This window comes from Candoia aspera, chromosome 2 (genome assembly GCF_035149785.1).
Source record: "Candoia aspera isolate rCanAsp1 chromosome 2, rCanAsp1.hap2, whole genome shotgun sequence".
NCBI classification, from domain to species: Eukaryota; Metazoa; Chordata; class Lepidosauria; order Squamata; family Boidae; genus Candoia; species Candoia aspera.
Window position 1 is genome coordinate 31,000,864 of NC_086154.1, and position 17,839 is coordinate 31,018,702.

The following is a 17,839-nucleotide window of genomic DNA, read 5'->3' on the forward strand; positions in this document are numbered from 1 at the left end:
CTATGGCACCCCACAAAGAAGGGGCCGAGGGTTGGACCTCTAGCTCCCTATCACTACTGACTGGGACCGGCCCTGGAGGAAGGAGATGAACCAGCGCAACACTACACCGCCCACCCCCAACTCCCTGAGCTGCCCCAAAAGGATACGTGGTGGCATTTACTGTCCGTAGGATCAAACTGCTCCCAGATAACTGGGTAAGCCCTTTCCCCTGGTATCTCTCCAGACCAAGCCTCACACCTGGAGTCTAAGTTGGAGCGGATCCGAGTGATTTTGTCCTGCAGATGCTCAGCAAATTCCTCTGCATGGCCCTGTAAGTGGATCACTGAAACCACCTTCCCCAAAAGGGTACATGTGATCTTAAACAGGGCTGTCAGGCGGCATGCTGTGGATGCAATAAGAGCGGAGAAGTATTGACACTTCGCCACTTTTATCGCCACAAGGTAGGCCTTAATAGCAGCTCTAACCTGTGTTCGGTTGAATTCAGTCTCTGTCTTCCTCCAGTGGCGCTCTAGGTGTCTCTTAACCCTCTTCAGAACCCTCAGCTCCTCCGTAAACCATGGTGAGTGCCAGGTTCGATGGGACAAGAGACGCCACACAGGCGTGATCCTGTCCAATGCCCCAGCCACCTCCCTATTCCAGGCCACAGCTAGGGCCTCTGCTGGACTGTGCAGCAGATCACTGGCTATAACCCCCAGTTCCTTCTGAAACCCTACTGGGTCTATCAGTCGCCAGGGACAGACCAATCGAATGGGTCCTGCCTCCCTGTGGAGGGGGGTGGCATAAGAGAATCTCAGGGCCACCAGGGCGTGGTCTGAGCATGACAAAGGGGACAGCTGTAAGTTCCCTCAGATCACATTGCCACTGCTCCAACAAGAAAACCAAGTCACTTGGGGTGAGGCCACTGTCTCGAGTCAGGTCCCAAATTATCTGGGACAGGCCCATGGCTGCCATGGTAACCATGAACTCCCAAGCCACCTCTGAGGCATGCCCCAGGGATGGTAGGTTGAAGTCCCCCAGAACCAAGAGCCTGGGGAACTCCACCACCAGGCCTGAGATGGCCTCGAGCAGCTCAGGCAGGGAGGTTGCCATGCAGCAGGGAGGCTGGTACAGTAGCAACATTCCAACTGTTTTCGGGAACCCAACTTGAAAGACAGGGTCTCAAAACCAGCCACCTGTGGAGCAGGGCCCCTGAAGGCCACAAGAGACTCTTGGATGACAACAGCCACCCCACCTCCCCTGCCCTGGTGTCTCGGCTGGTGCCATACCGTAAACCCAGCCGGGCACATTTCCAAAAGGGGCACCCCCCCTTCGGGGCCCAGCCAGGTCTCGGTAATACATGCCAGGTCTGCCCCCTCCTCAGTGATCAAGTCACATATAAGGGGGGCCTTGTTATTAACTGACCTGGCATTAAAAAGCAAAAGCCGGGAACCAGGGCCCCTATGGATCTGCTGACCAGGGCCTGGGTCTGAGCACAGAGGGCCAGAACACGCCACTGGTAACAAGCACTAGGAGCATCTTCCCCGAAGATGGCCCACCCTCTGGCTCCTGCCATAGCATCCCCTCCCGTCATCACCATATTAAGAGAAAGAACCATTTATTAGGGAATTAAGGATACTGGAAGCAGCAGCAAGTGTATCATAGCCTTTTTCTGCCTGATCCACTCTGTAGTGCCAAACATTTTCTAGACTGAAGGCCACATTTGGTCTTTAAAGGGACTGCTTGGGGCCACACTCTCAAAATCTGTGGGTGGAGCCAGAACAGAAATTCACTTTATCTTTCACCTAAATTCATTTAATTAAAACTAAATATGGTGTGAGAAGAAATCAAGACCTCTCCGTCCCCACCATAATGTCTTCCCCAAACACTGTTTTCCCACCACACTGCTTCCTCTCCTCAAGTGAGGTAAAAGGTTAAAGATTACGAATAGAATGGGTTCATACAAAGAGGATGCAAGAGATTAAAATGTAACAGGAAGCCCCAAATGTTTAGACAAAAGATTCCCTTCAGACTTTATCAGAGACCTTGTAAAACAAATGGTTGCTCCTTCCAGAAATTAGCAGAGCCCATCCAGGTAAACATTCTCCCCCAGCCTAACAGATCTCCATAATTGAATCACAAAAGATTCCTTCCAAGGTGAACATTCCAAGCTAGTAGACAAAGCCACAGCCCAGCAGGGAACCCAGACTATCAGAACAGGAAACACAAACAGCAGGGGGCCTGACCACAGAGGGCCTCCTCTCTGAACTCCAGTAAACTGCAGTTTCCTAGAACTCCTAGAGTGCCCCCTGCCAAGAAACACACCACGTATGTTTTCTCAGAAGTTCTTAGAAGGCAGGAACACTTTCACATAACAATAGCCAACCACTCCTATATAAAGGGCTTCCAGGAAATTTCTAAGTGTGGCCACCTCCGACCAGCAGACTTTGTACCATGCTCTAAGAAAATGAATCTCTGGCTCAAGCAACTGCCTGCCTGTGCATTTATTCCCAGCTCGGACAATGAACTTGGTAAGATTTTCTTCCAACAATGGTTAATCTGATTTTTCTGTGATCATGTACTTGATAGTGTCTTGCTTCTTTAACATTACAAATTATGCTTTGGTCTCTGAAGGTCTCTGGGGGCCACACCCAAGGCTTTGGGGGAGTGAAAGTGGCTTTGGGCCTAAACTGTTCACTTTAGCACTGCCTAAACATCCTCAAATATTTAAAATGTTCCAAAAGTATATATTCTAATGGAAAAATCAGGATATATTGCAGATGACACACACTTCAATCCATTCCTGCTCATGTCAGCTAGATCAAAACATGCTAAAGTCTGCAAGCTAGCATGAGTTTAGATATGTAGAGAAATAGGATAAAACAATAGATTAAATCTGCATGTTATTCTGTTGACAAGAGCACATTTTGTGTGGAATTTTGTTCACAAAGTTGGTGGGAAAGGACTTGGACATTTTTGCTGACGTTCTTTTCTTTTGGAGCTTCCATTCTCCCCACCCCCACCCAGGCTCTTTTGGAAAGGCTTATCAAATAGTCTCACTCCTATTCTGCAGGTATTGCTCCTCCACTGGATTAAAAGTCTTCAGGTACTACCTGCTGGATCCATCATGGGCATACTGGGCTGAGAAATGGGTAAGTTCACTATATGACAATGGAAGGGAAAGGATGATCAAACTCAGACAAATTAATTGATCCAAGTTGTGGACAAATATTGTAGGTTAATCCTTTTTAAAATTGGAAATTAAAGGGCTGGATCTCTCTTCCATATTTCTAGCAGTTCAATGAAAGGCTGAACCAGCTAGCAATTCCCATCTCCCTTTTACTGCCTGAGGGCCATGTTTGCCCTTTGAGTGCTTGGCTGGGGGCTGCATTCCAATAAGGAGGATAGACAAAGGCAAATAGGTTGACAGGACTAGATAAAAGTAATTTTGATTTAAGGTAATTTCATTAAAATTGAATTAATTTAACTACAGTAAGTATGATTCCCCTGCCTTCTATCACATTAAAAAATCACAAAAGAGTCTTGAGCTGTACTCAAGGCTTTCAGGGGCCACAAGCCAACTGTTTCTCCCTACTTTAAATCCACAGCTTTTTCAACTGGTCTACCCCTGCCTTAAAGTCTCCATCTAAAATATCAAAGTTTTGTCCCAGCAAGTTGCCAGTGGCTTCAAGTAGCTGAAAGGAACTAGATTATAAAACATAAATGGGCTCATAATCAGAGGTTATTCTTGTCTTGGGCATAATAGCCAAGGGAGAAGGAATGCTAAATTTTATGAGTCTCATAGGAGATACTAAAGAGCTGTAGAAAGTCTTAGAAAAAAAAAATCCCTGCTGGATTGCATAAAAGAAGGCTGAATCAGAAATGAGTTTTTCTGCAAATGTTTGTGTACTCCTGAGATGGATCCTTTCATTATTGATGATAATGGCTCTTTAAGCTGCGTATCCTGAGAGAGGTTTTCCTACTCAGAGGACTGCTGGGAGTTCCTCCTTAAGATTTCTGGGGAAATCTGCCTTGTAGTTTCTCAGAAATGTTCTTTCCCTAATGAAGAGGCTTCTGATTTTCTACCTTATTCTCAGGGTGTTAGAGAATTTCTTCTGACTTTCTCTTAGTGTTATTTCTGAATTTACACTATTGCTTGAGGTGGTGAAGAGTGCAACTGTTTAGGGATTATTTATTTTTTTTAGATTTTTTTAATCCTGCTTTTATTATTTTTATAAATAACTCAAGGTGAGGAACATACCTAATACTCCTTCCTCCTCCTATTTTCCCCACAACAACAACCCTGTGAGGTGAATTGGGCTGAGAGAGAGTGACTGGCTTTCATGCTTAAGGCAGGACTAGAACTCACAGTCGCCTGGTTTCTAGCCTGGTGCCTTAACCACTAGACCAGACTGGCTCTATATTTTCTATCCCACCTCTTTCCATCACATTGAAGCCTCCTTCAACACACACAGGACATTCACATGTCTCTCTTTGCCAGCCCTGCCTCCTAATTAAATTAGCATGAGACCACCACACTCTACCCATGAGAATTTCACCAAATGCTGTTCCTTTTCTTCTTGGAACCAAGTTTTGTTTCATCCATTCGAATGAGAAATGGTAGGAGAATTTTCCTGCACAACAGTACTGAAAGTTTTGGCAACCTGGTCACCATGTCAAATATTCATAAATTTTAAGGAATCTAACAAAGTTTTTGTTTGTTGAATGGATGAAATATTTCAGCTGTTTGTGACTACTTGTACGCCTCCTCCTTATAAACCTTCTCTCTGTATCTTTGCCTTAAGGAATGGTCTGAGACATTTTGTTGCCTGAGGCAGAACATTAAATTATGGGCTCTGCCTCTTCACAGAGAAGGTGCAAAGATCCCAAGGCTATGTATGTTCCTCTGGTATCTGGGAATAAAAATGCAATGATAATAAATTAAAGACTTGCTGTTCTTTCATATGCTTCAAATCTGATACGAAGCATCTGCCTCACTCTCCTCATGATCGAATTAGGGGAGGCAGGGAGGGCCCCCTCAAAGCTCACATCATTATAGAAAACGTTACTGACCTAACATGGCTTTACCTTCTCTGAGCCTGATTTATTTCCATAGTTTTGTTTTATTTTTTTTCCTTACCTGCTGGCTCTCCTAAATCATTGCTACATATTGATAGAAGCATCCAAAGTGCCTGGGATGATCAGAAGCTTATTCTGAATGGGACCGTTGTTCCATTTAGCCCAGTATTGTCCACTTTGGCAACAGCTCTCCAGGATTTCAGGCTGGAGGTTTTCCAGCCCTGGAGATACTGAGGATGGAACCTCAATCTTTGGCATGCAAAGCCAAGGCCCCACCTCTTCCCCTTCCATGTACACTTAGATAACTTTTTCAGTGGATATCTAAATACCAAGAGTCTTGGCCCTTGACTCATAAAGAAAATGGGCTAGAAATGTAAATGAAGAAGAGATTTAATTTATCCATTAGCTTCTTTCATCTACTTTTCCTTTCCCTTCTCTGTGCCTAGAGGAAAAATCTGGGTTGTGGAAACCTGTTCAGAGCAGCTTAATACTAGACACGGGGGCAGCTGACCTGGGATGGTTTTTGCAATTGCTGAAAGTGCCTTTGAAAAAATTGCTCAGTGTTTTAGCTAATATTTATGTCCTGTGAAGCCAAGAAAAGCAAGGACTGGCATTCAGATTGCTATGGGAGAGGGAGGATTGCCAAGTAAGCCACCTGGAGTTCATCATGTGATGGATTGCTTTCTGCACTGAATCCCTTTCCCGGAACAGAGATCATTATGTTCCAGATAATCTACAGCTATGGCTGTTACCATTCACAGACAGAAGTATCAAATGACCCACCATTTTGTTTCCTAGGTTTATTTTTATGCCCCTTCTCCTGAGGAACATTCCTTTGCGTGGGTTGTCTTCAGATATCTGGTGGACAAGAAGAAGTTTATGTCACAAGCCACTTGTATGTGGTGAGCTCAGCTGCAATCTGCTTCAAAATAATTTCACAACATGGCTAGGCGTGGGCAATACTAATTACGCCCTGCATAATTATAATGTTTATATAAACTTTTCAAACATTTATCTTAATGCTTGATGGTTTGAAATCTGGCTGAGTGATAGTGCCAGGGACATTGTCTCTGCTCCCTACATTTTTCTGGGGTCTATGCTTACTTCTAGATTTGCTGCATTGAGCCATTTACATCTGAAGGCAGTTTTGTTGTTGTTTATTTGTTTAGTCGCTTCTGACTCTTCATGACTTCATGGACCAGCCCACGCCAGAGCTTCCTGTCAGTCGACAATACCCCCAGCTCCCCCAGGGACGGGTCCGTCACCTCTAGAATATCATCCATCCACCTTGCCCTTGGTTGGCCCCTCTTCCTTTTGCCCTCCACTCTCCCTAGCATCAGCATCTTCTCCAGGGTGTCCTGTCTTCTCATTATGTGGCCAAAGTATTTCAGTTTTGCCTTTCATATCATTCCCTCAAGTGAGCAGCCTGGCTTGATTTCCTGGAGGATGGACTGGTTTGATCTTCTTGCAGTCCAAGGCACTCTCAGAATTTTCCTCCAACACCACAGTTCCAAAGCATCGATCTTCCTTCTCTCAGCCTTCCTTATGGTCCAGCTCTCACAGCCATATGTTACTACGGGGAACACCATTGCTTTAACTATGCGGACCTTTGTTGTCAGTGTGATGTCTCTGCTCTTAACTATTTTATCGAGATTGGTCATTGCTCTTCTCCCAAGGATTAAGCGTCTTCTGATTTCCTGACTGCAGTCAGCATCTGCAGTAATCTTCGCACCTAGGAATACCAAGTCTTTCACTGCTTCTACATTTTCTCCCTCTATTTGCCAGTTATCAATCAAGCTGGTTGCCATAATCTTGGTTTTTTTGAGGTTTAGCTGCAAGCCAGCTTTTGCACTTTCTTCTTTCACCTTCATCATAATGCTCCTCAGTTCCTCTTTGCTTTCAGCCATCAAAGTGGTATCATCTGCATATCTGAGACTGTTAATGTTTCTTCCAGTGATTTTAACTCCAGCCTTGGATTCCTCAAGCCTAGCATGTCGCATGATGTGTTCTGTGTACAAGTTGAATAGGTAGGGTGAGGCAGTTTTACCCACATTCAAATGATTGTACATAGAACACTTTTCAAATCTTCTCTCAGCTTTGAAAAATCTGAAAATGAGCAGGTCAGGGACACCCAAAAGAAGTATATAAGACAGGGAGAGATAACCAGAGGCTCTTGGGGCACACGGGGCTCCTGAAATCCATTTTTTTCCAACTTCGGTTCTACCTGATCACAAATACCATGTAGTGACATGGTTTCCTGGCATTCAAAGCAAGAAAAACAGAAAGACTGTACCTTAAGCCATAAATTAGGACCCTGTTCCACATTCAGGAAAAATCAGAGAATCCAGGGTCCACCCACATACATGTTAGCGACCCTCTCACATCTTATCATTGGTTGCTTTCATCCTGTCAACAAATGTTATTTGTTCCTCCATACTCAAGGTAGTTATTCCTGAGTCAGGGAGGGGGCCAGTGTGTACAGCTGTACACACTCTACCTGAGTTCAAGACTTTGGTTCTTTAGGTTCACAGATGTATAGGGTTTACACTTCACAGTTCTAGCCCCACCTTAGGCATGAAAGCTGGCTGGGTGACCTTGGGCCAGTCACTCTCAGCCCAGCTCACCTCACAGGGTTGTTGTTGTGGGGAAAATAGGAGGAGGAAGGAGTAGTAGGTATGTTCCTCACCTTGAGTTATTTATAAAAATAATGAAGGTGGGATGAAAAAATCTTTTAAAAAGCTTCGTCTGGAAGATACATGAGCTATGACTATGGCAGCTGATTTTAATCCTTCTAAAATGTTTAATGATGTTCAGGAATGGAAATAGGTAGGGGAATACAGCAACACAAAAGATGTGGTTAGAGCAGAGCAACAACAAAGATTCTTGGAACATGGCAGCAGTGGGCCTGGCAAAAGCACTGGGACCTCTGGAGTTGCCCAAAGATATCAGCCCTGTAAGAACTTTAGCAACCCAAAGACCCCTCCAAGTATTTGTAAGCTAATCCTTTTGTACAGCTTTTTCTAGGCTGAGGTGCATCTCTTCTTTTTTTCTGACATCTTCACACTTGAAGTGACTAACCTCAATTAAGGCAACCCTGAGGTTCCAGGAATTTCTTCTTTCATTGTATAAAGATTTCAAGACTCTTTGGTTCAGTAATAATCTGATGATCCCATATGATCTGTTTTCTTGGTGCAGCCATACATTGCTTGACAAATAAAATGCATATAAGAAAGCAAGCTGGGTGTAATGGCATGAGGGAATGACCTTGGGAGACTGGAGGAAGAGCTAGTTTCCAGAGAGTAAAAGTAAAGGGGAGAAATACTTTCAGACTTGCAAGATTCTGTTAATGTAACCTTACAATAAAGATAGTGTTAGTACTCATACGTAGTTGTGCTTCTTGTCTGGACTACTTTGAAGGGCTAACAATGGGTGACTGGAGGCAAGTGACTCTGCATAATGCTGAGAGAACATGGAAGGCCAATTAAGGTAAAGTACCATTGTAACTGGCTGGAGTAAAGTATGTGTCCTGGATGGGAGACTTTCAGGAAATCCTAGGGAAGTAGGCTAGATTATAAAACTGAAAAAAACATCTTGGAAGAAGGCAGTGGCAAACTATTTTCCTCTGGTTGGCAAGAAAACTACAGGAAATTACCAGGAAGTAAAAGCCATGTGGTGGTGAGGGAGATTTTATCTTTGGAGGGGGGCATGTTGGTCGGCAGATACAAATTCAAATATATCCTAGCTTTTCAACATGCTAACTATGAAGGAAAAGGACCCATTTCCATACCAATTGGAAGGTCTTTAGCAATTTTACTGAGATTTTTAAGGAAAACTTCATTCACTAACTTCATTCTCTCCCCATCTGACACCAACTGACCATCCAGCAGGTATACAGATGGCTACTTATTAGACAGATAACAGAAAGGAAGGAAAACATGGCAACATTGTATGATTATGGATATGGGAGACTGTCCTAAGAACCAGACCTTTTGGCTTTAATTAAACCAGAAGCGTGTGCTGTGGATATGCTGGTAGACTTTGTTCCATCCAAGAGAGCTCACCAAGTTTTTTCTTCTTCAGTTTGAATTGTTACAGGAAAGCAACCATTATAAGTAATGATTGGCTGATGAATAGCTACTGCATGCCAGTGTTTTGTTTGTTTCCACAAAGCAACATTATTTGGTATTTTTTAAATGAATTCCGTAGAAAGGAGTTATTTGCTCCAACATTCACTAAGGATGGCTTCCCCCCCCCCCTTTGGTGCCTTTAAGTCAGCATTTAAGACAAGTCCCTGCGGTTTCCTTGGTAAGATTTCCAGAAGTGATTTGCCAGTGCCTTCTTCCTAGAGAATGGGAGAGAGTGCCTGGTCCAAGGTCACCCATCTAATTTTGTGCCTAAGACAGGACTAGAATCCAGGGTTTCTCACTTTCTAGTCTGGTGCCTTAACCACTACACCAAACTGGCTCTCAAGGATGGCACTATATATAAACAAAATCCAGATCTCTCAAAAGGTTACAAATCTATAAACTACTCATTCCCCTCTCCCAAATGTTAACAAGCCACTGACATATTGCTCTATGAAATCTTTTGTGGTCAGGGTTAAGTGACAAAGCAATGAATCAACTCAACTATATAAGCTATGTATGTTAGGATGAAGGATGTTGTATATAACTGTATATCCAGTTTAGCATTTCTTTCTGTTACCTTTATGGCATTTATGAGAAGTAACATTACATCTAAAGTCCCTAAAATGTTTTGTTTGTTTATGAAAGCGACTGGAGAAGTTTAAGAAGTTTTAAAAATTCATTTTTAAATTGGTCATGAGCTATCCCTAAAGGATTTACGTTTCTTTAAATACAAGTCAAGGCATGTTGCAAAGAACTATCCCTCCCAAATAAATATCCAAAATGTGTACAGCCTCAGGATGCTAACAGAGGTTTGGGAAAATACAATGGTTGGTTCTCAGACCGATAAATGATTCAGAAGACTGTTATATAAACAGCCACTTGGAAGCTTCTCCATTTTCAGTGAAAAGATCTACCTCCTTGCCAGTTCACAGGGAGGCTGCTAGAAAGACAACCAAAGCATTTCCATAATACTTTGATATATTTCCATACATAACATTTCCACAATATGCTACCCATTCCAATAGTTTGCAAGTTTCATAAAACCCCATACCTGGGGGCATGACATAATATAACATCTGTATCTCTGTAAGAGCTGACGCGAAAGTGGACTGTACATGCCATTTGGATAGATTCATGGATGACGTACAAAAATCAAAAGCCATTTATAATTTTCAAACTTCTAAAATGCTGACATCCAAACAATAAGGCTTAAAAGGTGGGCTTTGTTTTGGACAGTATCAAGGGCAGGCTACCGTAGGGAGAAACCCCAAGAATCTGATATTTAGCAGCCAGCTGGATACAACCAAGTAATAGTTTTCTTTCCCCACATGCCTGCCTAGATTCCATCCATCCATCTCATTCCATTCCAAATGACCCTTGGTGTGGGGAGGTGGCTTTCAGTCTTAGCTAGCCACTGGCTGGATGCTCTGTGCCTCGTGGGTGCTCTGTCCTGGGGGTTCCTCCCACAAGGGCCTTCCCCTCCCCACCTTCTCCCCCAGGCTCATCTCAGCATGCACTGGCATTTGCCTCACTGCTGGCCTCTTTGCTTGGCCACGTGATCCCACACTGGGGCTCTTTGGTGGCCTCTCTGGCTGAGCCTCTTCTGACAAGACTGGCACTGGGCCTGTTGAGAGGCCTCCTGCTGCTGCTGGCTTTTCTGCCACTGCTTGTGCAGCTGCAGGCAAGTGTCGCTGGCCGGCTGTTTCTTGTCCTTTAGCTCTCCCTCTGGCTCCTCAGCTGCTCAGCTTTGAGCTTTGTTCATCTCTTCAACAGGCAAGCTGTCAGCTCTCTCCAGTTTCCAAAAGGAAGAAATAGTGTCTTGATCAGTTTGGGTCCAGATGAAGACAAAATGCCCTCACTTCCCTCTTTCTGGCTGCAATAGCTCTTTTTCTCTATCCAGCACCAGGTTTTGGCAAGTGGGACCCTTTAATAGGAACGGGGGAAGGAGGAGTCGTGGGGTGTTCCTTTCTCCATGCTATGCAGGGGTGGGGGGCAGCCTCCAACTGCAGAGCAGATTATTCAGCTGCATGAGCCCCACTGTAGAACAAGCAGAACTGGCTGCTGATAACCATGGTGGATGTGGCAGAAGATCGAACAGTACAGCCCAGACCATACAGAACTCTCTATATCAGTGTTTCTCAACCTTGGCAGCCTGCAAATGTGTGGATTTAACTCCCAGAATTCCCCAGCCAGCACTTCTTGCATTTCCCTCATGCTGGATATATTTTACAAGGCGGATGAGATGAGTTTACGAACTGCATGGTGTAGAACTGGCTGAATGGGTAGCAAAATCTCAACCAGGGGCTCATGGTCCCAGATCTTGGGCCCAACATGTGAAAGGCAACTAGTCAAGTGCAGTTTGTTTGCATTAGCTGCATTGCTCACAGATTTAATCTCACTGGGTAGGATGGCCTTGGTCTGGAGGGAGCCAGAACCAGGAACTTCTCAGCTGGCACTGAGGATACACAGTGCTCTTATGGACAAGTGGCGTAAGATTGCTGGTTATTTCCATCGGAGTATGAAAGGAAAAGTGATGGTAGACCAGCACCAGGTTGAGCTCCTGCTACTCAAAAATCTGTTCCTTCAGGATGTCCCCACCTAGTGGAACTCTATTACCTATTATTAAGCAGCTGCTTGAACAGCAGGTGGCCATACACAGAATGGCAAAACACTTGTCTGTCTTCTCAATGCCCAAGAGTGGAGACTTGGGGATGAGGGGGTTCCTGTGCTTAAACCATTCTTCTTAATGGTGAATCTTTTAAGTCCTTTTCTACCACGAAGAGACTGATCTTTTTTTCTTTGTAAATCTGCAGTGCAAGTGAACCCTTAAATGTTTGTTTGTTTGTTTGCTTTCTTTCCTGCTTTTATTATTTTTATAAATAACTCAAGGCGGCGAACATAGCTAATATTCCTTCCTCCTCCTATTTTCCCTACAACAACCACCCAGTGGAGTGGGTTGGGCTGAGAGAGAGTCACTGGCCCAAGATATTGGATGAAGGGAGACAGTCCATGTCTGCAAAGCTAAATTTAGACATACTGTAGACAAGATAGATTTAGAAGAGGTTCATTATCATTATTATTATTTAAAAATGTTTTAATGTAACTTCTTAATGAACTGACTGGAATTTCCTATCTTCAGTATGTCTTTCAGCCCTGGAGGTAGTAGTTGATTTGAAACGGTTGTGTTTTTTGAGAGGCATCAAAAGCACAGTAAGTTTACTAGTAATCTCTCTCCCTTCTCCTGCCTTTAATCAGTATACCCACAGGCATCAGTTCCTAAGCATGATAATGCCAAAATAATGAGACATGTGATGCGGTGTCACTACATAAATGTCACTCTTCTTTTACAAGATTTACAAGATTTTTGTACCTATTGTATAACATCAAACACAATAAGTAAGGGGTGGAGTCTGCATTGCAACATTGTGACACTCATTTTGTCAACTGCTATCCCTTGGGGACACCTATGAGTGTGACCCCAGAATAAATTATTGTTCTTTTCTGAATTCAAGGAAGGCTGGGGCTTACCATAGCTCAACTGCAAAAATCTGGCTGACAGTGAAGAGATAAAGTGTCTTAAGTATCTCTCAGCTGCCGTCTAGTGGTCGTCTGGATTTCTGCAACTCAAGAGGCTTGTTTTGAGACTCCGTTGTTTCCCATCTCTCATGCTCTTGGCAATAAAAAACAAGATTCTCACAAAAGCTTCTTTAATTAGATTTATAGAAAGGGAACAAGGATTAGGTTACAGAAATCTTGACAATTGGATACTGGGGGCAAAGTTGATGTCTCTCAGAATGACCTTTTGATAGTGCACAAAGGAATAACAGCAGAATAACTGCAAAGCAATATTCCCAACTCTCCCCTTATTCTCTCAAGCCCTCCAAAAGGGTATCATGGTCAATGGAGTCAAGAACTGTTAGGGGATTCAGAAGTATCAACAGAGATGCAGTCCTGGTATAGACCATCAACCAAGGCTTTCAAGGCTGCCTGGTCTGGGTCTAAATCCTTACTGAATGAAAAGGTCTAAATAATCAGCTTCCTCTAAGAGTTCCTGGAGCTGCAGTGCCTAAATATACAGACTGGAGACAGGCCTATAGCTGATCAAATTGACCAGAACCAAAGATCAGAATTGTTTCCTTTAATGCTGTGAGAAACTCCACTCACTGCAGAAAAGGGTTAATAAATTCAGAAGGGATGGAACCTTATAGAGGTCCTTATAATCCAAATGAGGACAGGATCTAACAAGCAAGTAGTGGCATAAACCAATTCAGGGAATGTATCTGCTTCTGCAAAACACAAGTAATGAAACTGGTTTGATGAGATATTATTAGATGGTGCCCCAGCACCTGGTACTGTACAGTGGCTTTAAACTCAGTGCAGATTCAAGTGGATTTATTTTGCAAAGACCTTAGTGGACCCAAGATAACACTAGGACACTGGCTGGAATCTCCAAATATTATGAAATATATAGGATCCTATGCTGTGTTAGAGAACAGGCCATGAAAATCCCATGAAATAAGCCAGGAGCACAATCAGTTATGGTTTTTTTTAATGCTTTATTAGAGCATGTTCTTAAGGACGCAGTGGCGCTGCGGGTTAAACCGCTGAGCTGCTGAGCTTGCTGATCGGAAGGTTGGCGGTTTGAATCCGCGTGATGGGGTGAGCTCCCATTGCTAGTCCCAGCTCCTGCCAACCCAGCAGTTCGAAAACATGCAAATGTGAGTATATTAATAGGTACTGCTTCGGCGGGCAGGTAACGGCGTTCTGTTTAGTCATGCTGGCCACATGACTACGGAAGTGTCTACGGACAAACGCCGGCTCTTCGGCTTTGAAACGGAGATGAGCACCGCCCCCTAGAGGCAGATGCAGCTGGACTTAACGTCAAGGGCAACCTTTAGAGCATGTTCTACAAGCACACCCAGACTCATTCACCTGTACATAATATACCAACCCAAGAAGAAGAAAAGTAGAGAGGGAGAGATAAAGAGAAAATGTCTTTCTTCTCCATTGGCCAAGTGGACAAAAGGAAGTTGGGAAATTCCAAAGAATTATTGGAGAAACTCAACCTTTCAACACCTTGTTCTTGCTTTTATACCATACATAAATCATAGTATTTGTGCTTTAGGTTTCAGACTTTGCTCCTTTCCTTCTAATTTTGATGTGTCATTTCTTTCTCAAGGACATACATACATACATACATACATTTGGTACTGGCCCTGCTTTTCAGCCTGCCTTTATTTATCAGTTGTAAGAGCCATCAGGTGTTGGTTGTAATCTGCATCTCTCAGCATTTTTAAGTTTTTCCTTGTAACCTACTTTGGGTAGCTAGAAAAAAGAACACACACAGAATAAAAGGCTAAAGGGTAAAGATGTTTTATGTCACAAGGACAACATCATCTACTCAACAGTCTTAAAAAGCTTCACTAGCCAGTTTTCTATTGATGCAATCAGAGGAGGCTCATAGCTTCTTTTCCATTCTGACTGAAATAGCATAGGCTTTATGATGGCATTTATATGGTGTCCAGTTGGACTCATCCCTGAATTTGTGCCACAGCCAATCCAGATGCTTGCTCTTGTGCTTTAAAATTGGTTCAAAAACTTCAACTGGTGCAGTATGCAGTGGGTATGGGTGTTTTGCATTAAGAACTAACGTTTCCCAGAGCAAGAATACTGGTTATATCAAAATCAACTGCCACCTAGCATCAAGCCTGAGAAAACAAAGTGAGATTTCTATTAGGCTTTGCGGGGTGCCTCGGGGCTCTACTCTCTTGCCACTTCCTACATGAAGCCACTGGGTGACATCATCTACAGTATCAGCATGTGGTGTGGTATCATCAGTATACTGATGACACCCAGTTGTACATCTTTACCCTGAGCCAACCAAGCAATGCTGCCAAGATGCTTTCTCAGTGCCTGGAGGCTATGAAGGTCTGGATGAGGGAGAACAGGCTTTGGCTCAACCATGGCAAGCCTGAGTGGCTGTGGGTTTTAAGGCACCCCACTTCTGGAGATTTTCCATCTCTAACTCTCCCTGGGTGTGCACTTTCCCTCTCAGAATCAGTGCATAATTTGGGGGCCCTCCTGTATTCATGGTTCCTGCTCAAAGAGCAGGTGGTAGCCATGGCTAGGTGGGCCTTTGCACAGGTTTGGCACTAATTTCTGGACTAGGAGGCCTTGCTCAATGGGACTCATGCCTTAGTTGCCTCCCATTTGGATTACTGTAACATGGTCTACTTGGGGCTGCCCTTGAAGAACATTTGGAAACTGCAGCTGGTCTAGAATGCAGTGGATTGGGCAGTTTTTGGCATCTCTCACTATGCTCATATAACACTGCTGCACCGTGAGCTGCACTGTCTCCCAGTAGGTTTCCAGGTGCAATTCAAGGTGCTGGTTGTTACCAATGCAGTCCTGCATGGCATATGGCCAGGTGTCTTGCAGGACTACCTTTCTCCCATTGTTTCTGCTTGCCCCACCAGATCTATCAGAGAGGCACTCTCTGGGTCTCCTCTATTAAACAATGTCCTTGGGGCTCTTACGTAAGATGTTGAAGACCTGGCTGTTTCTCCAGGCATTCAGACCAGGAGGTTAGGCAAACTCTGTTGTTGATGTGATTTTAGGATTGGAATGCATCATTTATCTTGGGCCTCAGGGCTATTGTTTTTAACTGTTGTGTTTTTAATCTTTGTACACCACCCAGAGTCACTGCTGTGGCATGAATATGAATTATTTAAATATGAATTATTGAAACAAACAAACAAGCAAGCAAGCAAGTCATGGGAAAAGTGTGAAAAAAGAAGCATTGGATTTAAACTGCAGTGGGTTGATAGAGGGAACTCAAGTGCTTAAGGTATCTTCTGTCTTGTATGCCATAAAGATTCTTATCCAGCTATGCTGAGTGGAGTGTCTGGATATTTTTGCCAAGTTCAACCCTGGAATCTGACAGCAGTTAAAACACTTAGACCAGGGAGAAATGGGATTAATATTTTGTTGTGCAGTACCAGCAATCTATGGAATCATCAGTGCTGCATAGGAGGTCCAAGAACATCAGCCTTGTTGCCTGGGCAACCAAGCTTTTTCTCTTTGGTACCAGCCACTTCCATCCTCCCTGAAGCAGCACAAGGAGTGGTAGATCAAAAAGAGTAGGAAAAAAAGGCTAAATAAAAGGAAGCCCTCTCCCCACTCCCCTTATCACAAGCAATATGATCACGCCTCCTGAAATGGCAACTTTCTTACTAAAAATCCCAGGACAAATTGGAGTGACTCTAAGTGAAAGATTTACCAAATGTGGCTGAGTTGGGATAATGAGCAAGGAAAAATGGGGGTACAGCATTAAGAAGCAAAGAGAAACTCATTTTCTTGGTCTCCTATTAGAGTACATTTACATTTTTAATCTTATCTGGGAGAGAAAAGATCCCAAAGAGAATATTGTTACTTTTTCTCTGTTTGGAATAAGGATGCTTAAGAAATGATCAAGGTTTATAGAATCCTAAATTGTTTAGAGATGAGGTACAGAAAGTCTTCATAAGGAAATGCTACGAATGCAGCATCATACCTGGCAACTACCAGTTTATATGACTTTTAGAAGAAGTTTAGATAAAATATAGGGAGTGTAGGGTTTTCAAAGTTTATTAGTTATCCTAACTATTGAAAAGTCTAGCACCAGTAGAATACCTGAGAATATCAGTAACTGGAGAACAACGCAGAGAGGAATTATTGTCTCCATTCCTATGTTTGAGTTTTTCCTGGGTCCATGGCTCTTTTTATGTTACTAGAATTTCTGAGAACTATCTAAGATATCTTCAGGGATTAACTCTACCAGATGTTCATGCCTAGTCAACTCAAAATGTAATTTACCTAATTCCAAATGTACCTTCTTGTCCAGATCTGGCTTCTAGAACTTCCAAAGATGTTCTGAAGAATGATCAGAACTTGGAGAGTTCCAAAATGGAAGCATTTTGAATAGCAATGAAACCTGGATATATCTTTGGCATCCACAGCAGCAGATGGAACCCTGTTTTGGCACTCTTGTGCAGCCTCTTTGACTCATTTTATGGCAATAATCAGTACTACTAGACTAAGTGCTGGGAATTGAATTTTGACTTTTTTTTTAAAATCTGGATCTTACCAGCCAAAACTCAAGTATACTGGCATTTGAATTCATCTATGCAGCTTCATGTCAGAACATTTGGAAGAAATAATCTGCAAATTATAGGAAGAAATGTATTGAAGCAGCATGTGCTAGAGTATTCACTTTCAGGCACTTTTGCACGCCAAAGTTTGAAATGTTTACCACTGGGAGTCATACATTAAGAAGACTGTAGGGCACAGAATCACTGAAAAGCAATTCTTGTTGAATCAGGAATTTTTGATAATGGAGAGTGGATGGATTTACAAGCTGGTTCCTATGCCACCTAATAGCTGCCACTTATTACTCTTTAACCATATTTTTATTATTTGTAGCTTCTTAGGCTACATATTAGCATTTGTAGCTTCTTAGGCTACATATTAGCAACAAAAAGCAATATGCACACAAATGAGAACTGTCTCTTTTAAAATAGTTTAGAGAAATTGAAAAAGTGTCTGCAATAATTTTCAAAATCCAAGTATTTTAAAGAAAAAATAGGTGTGCATATATATTTTGGAATTGGCATGTGTAC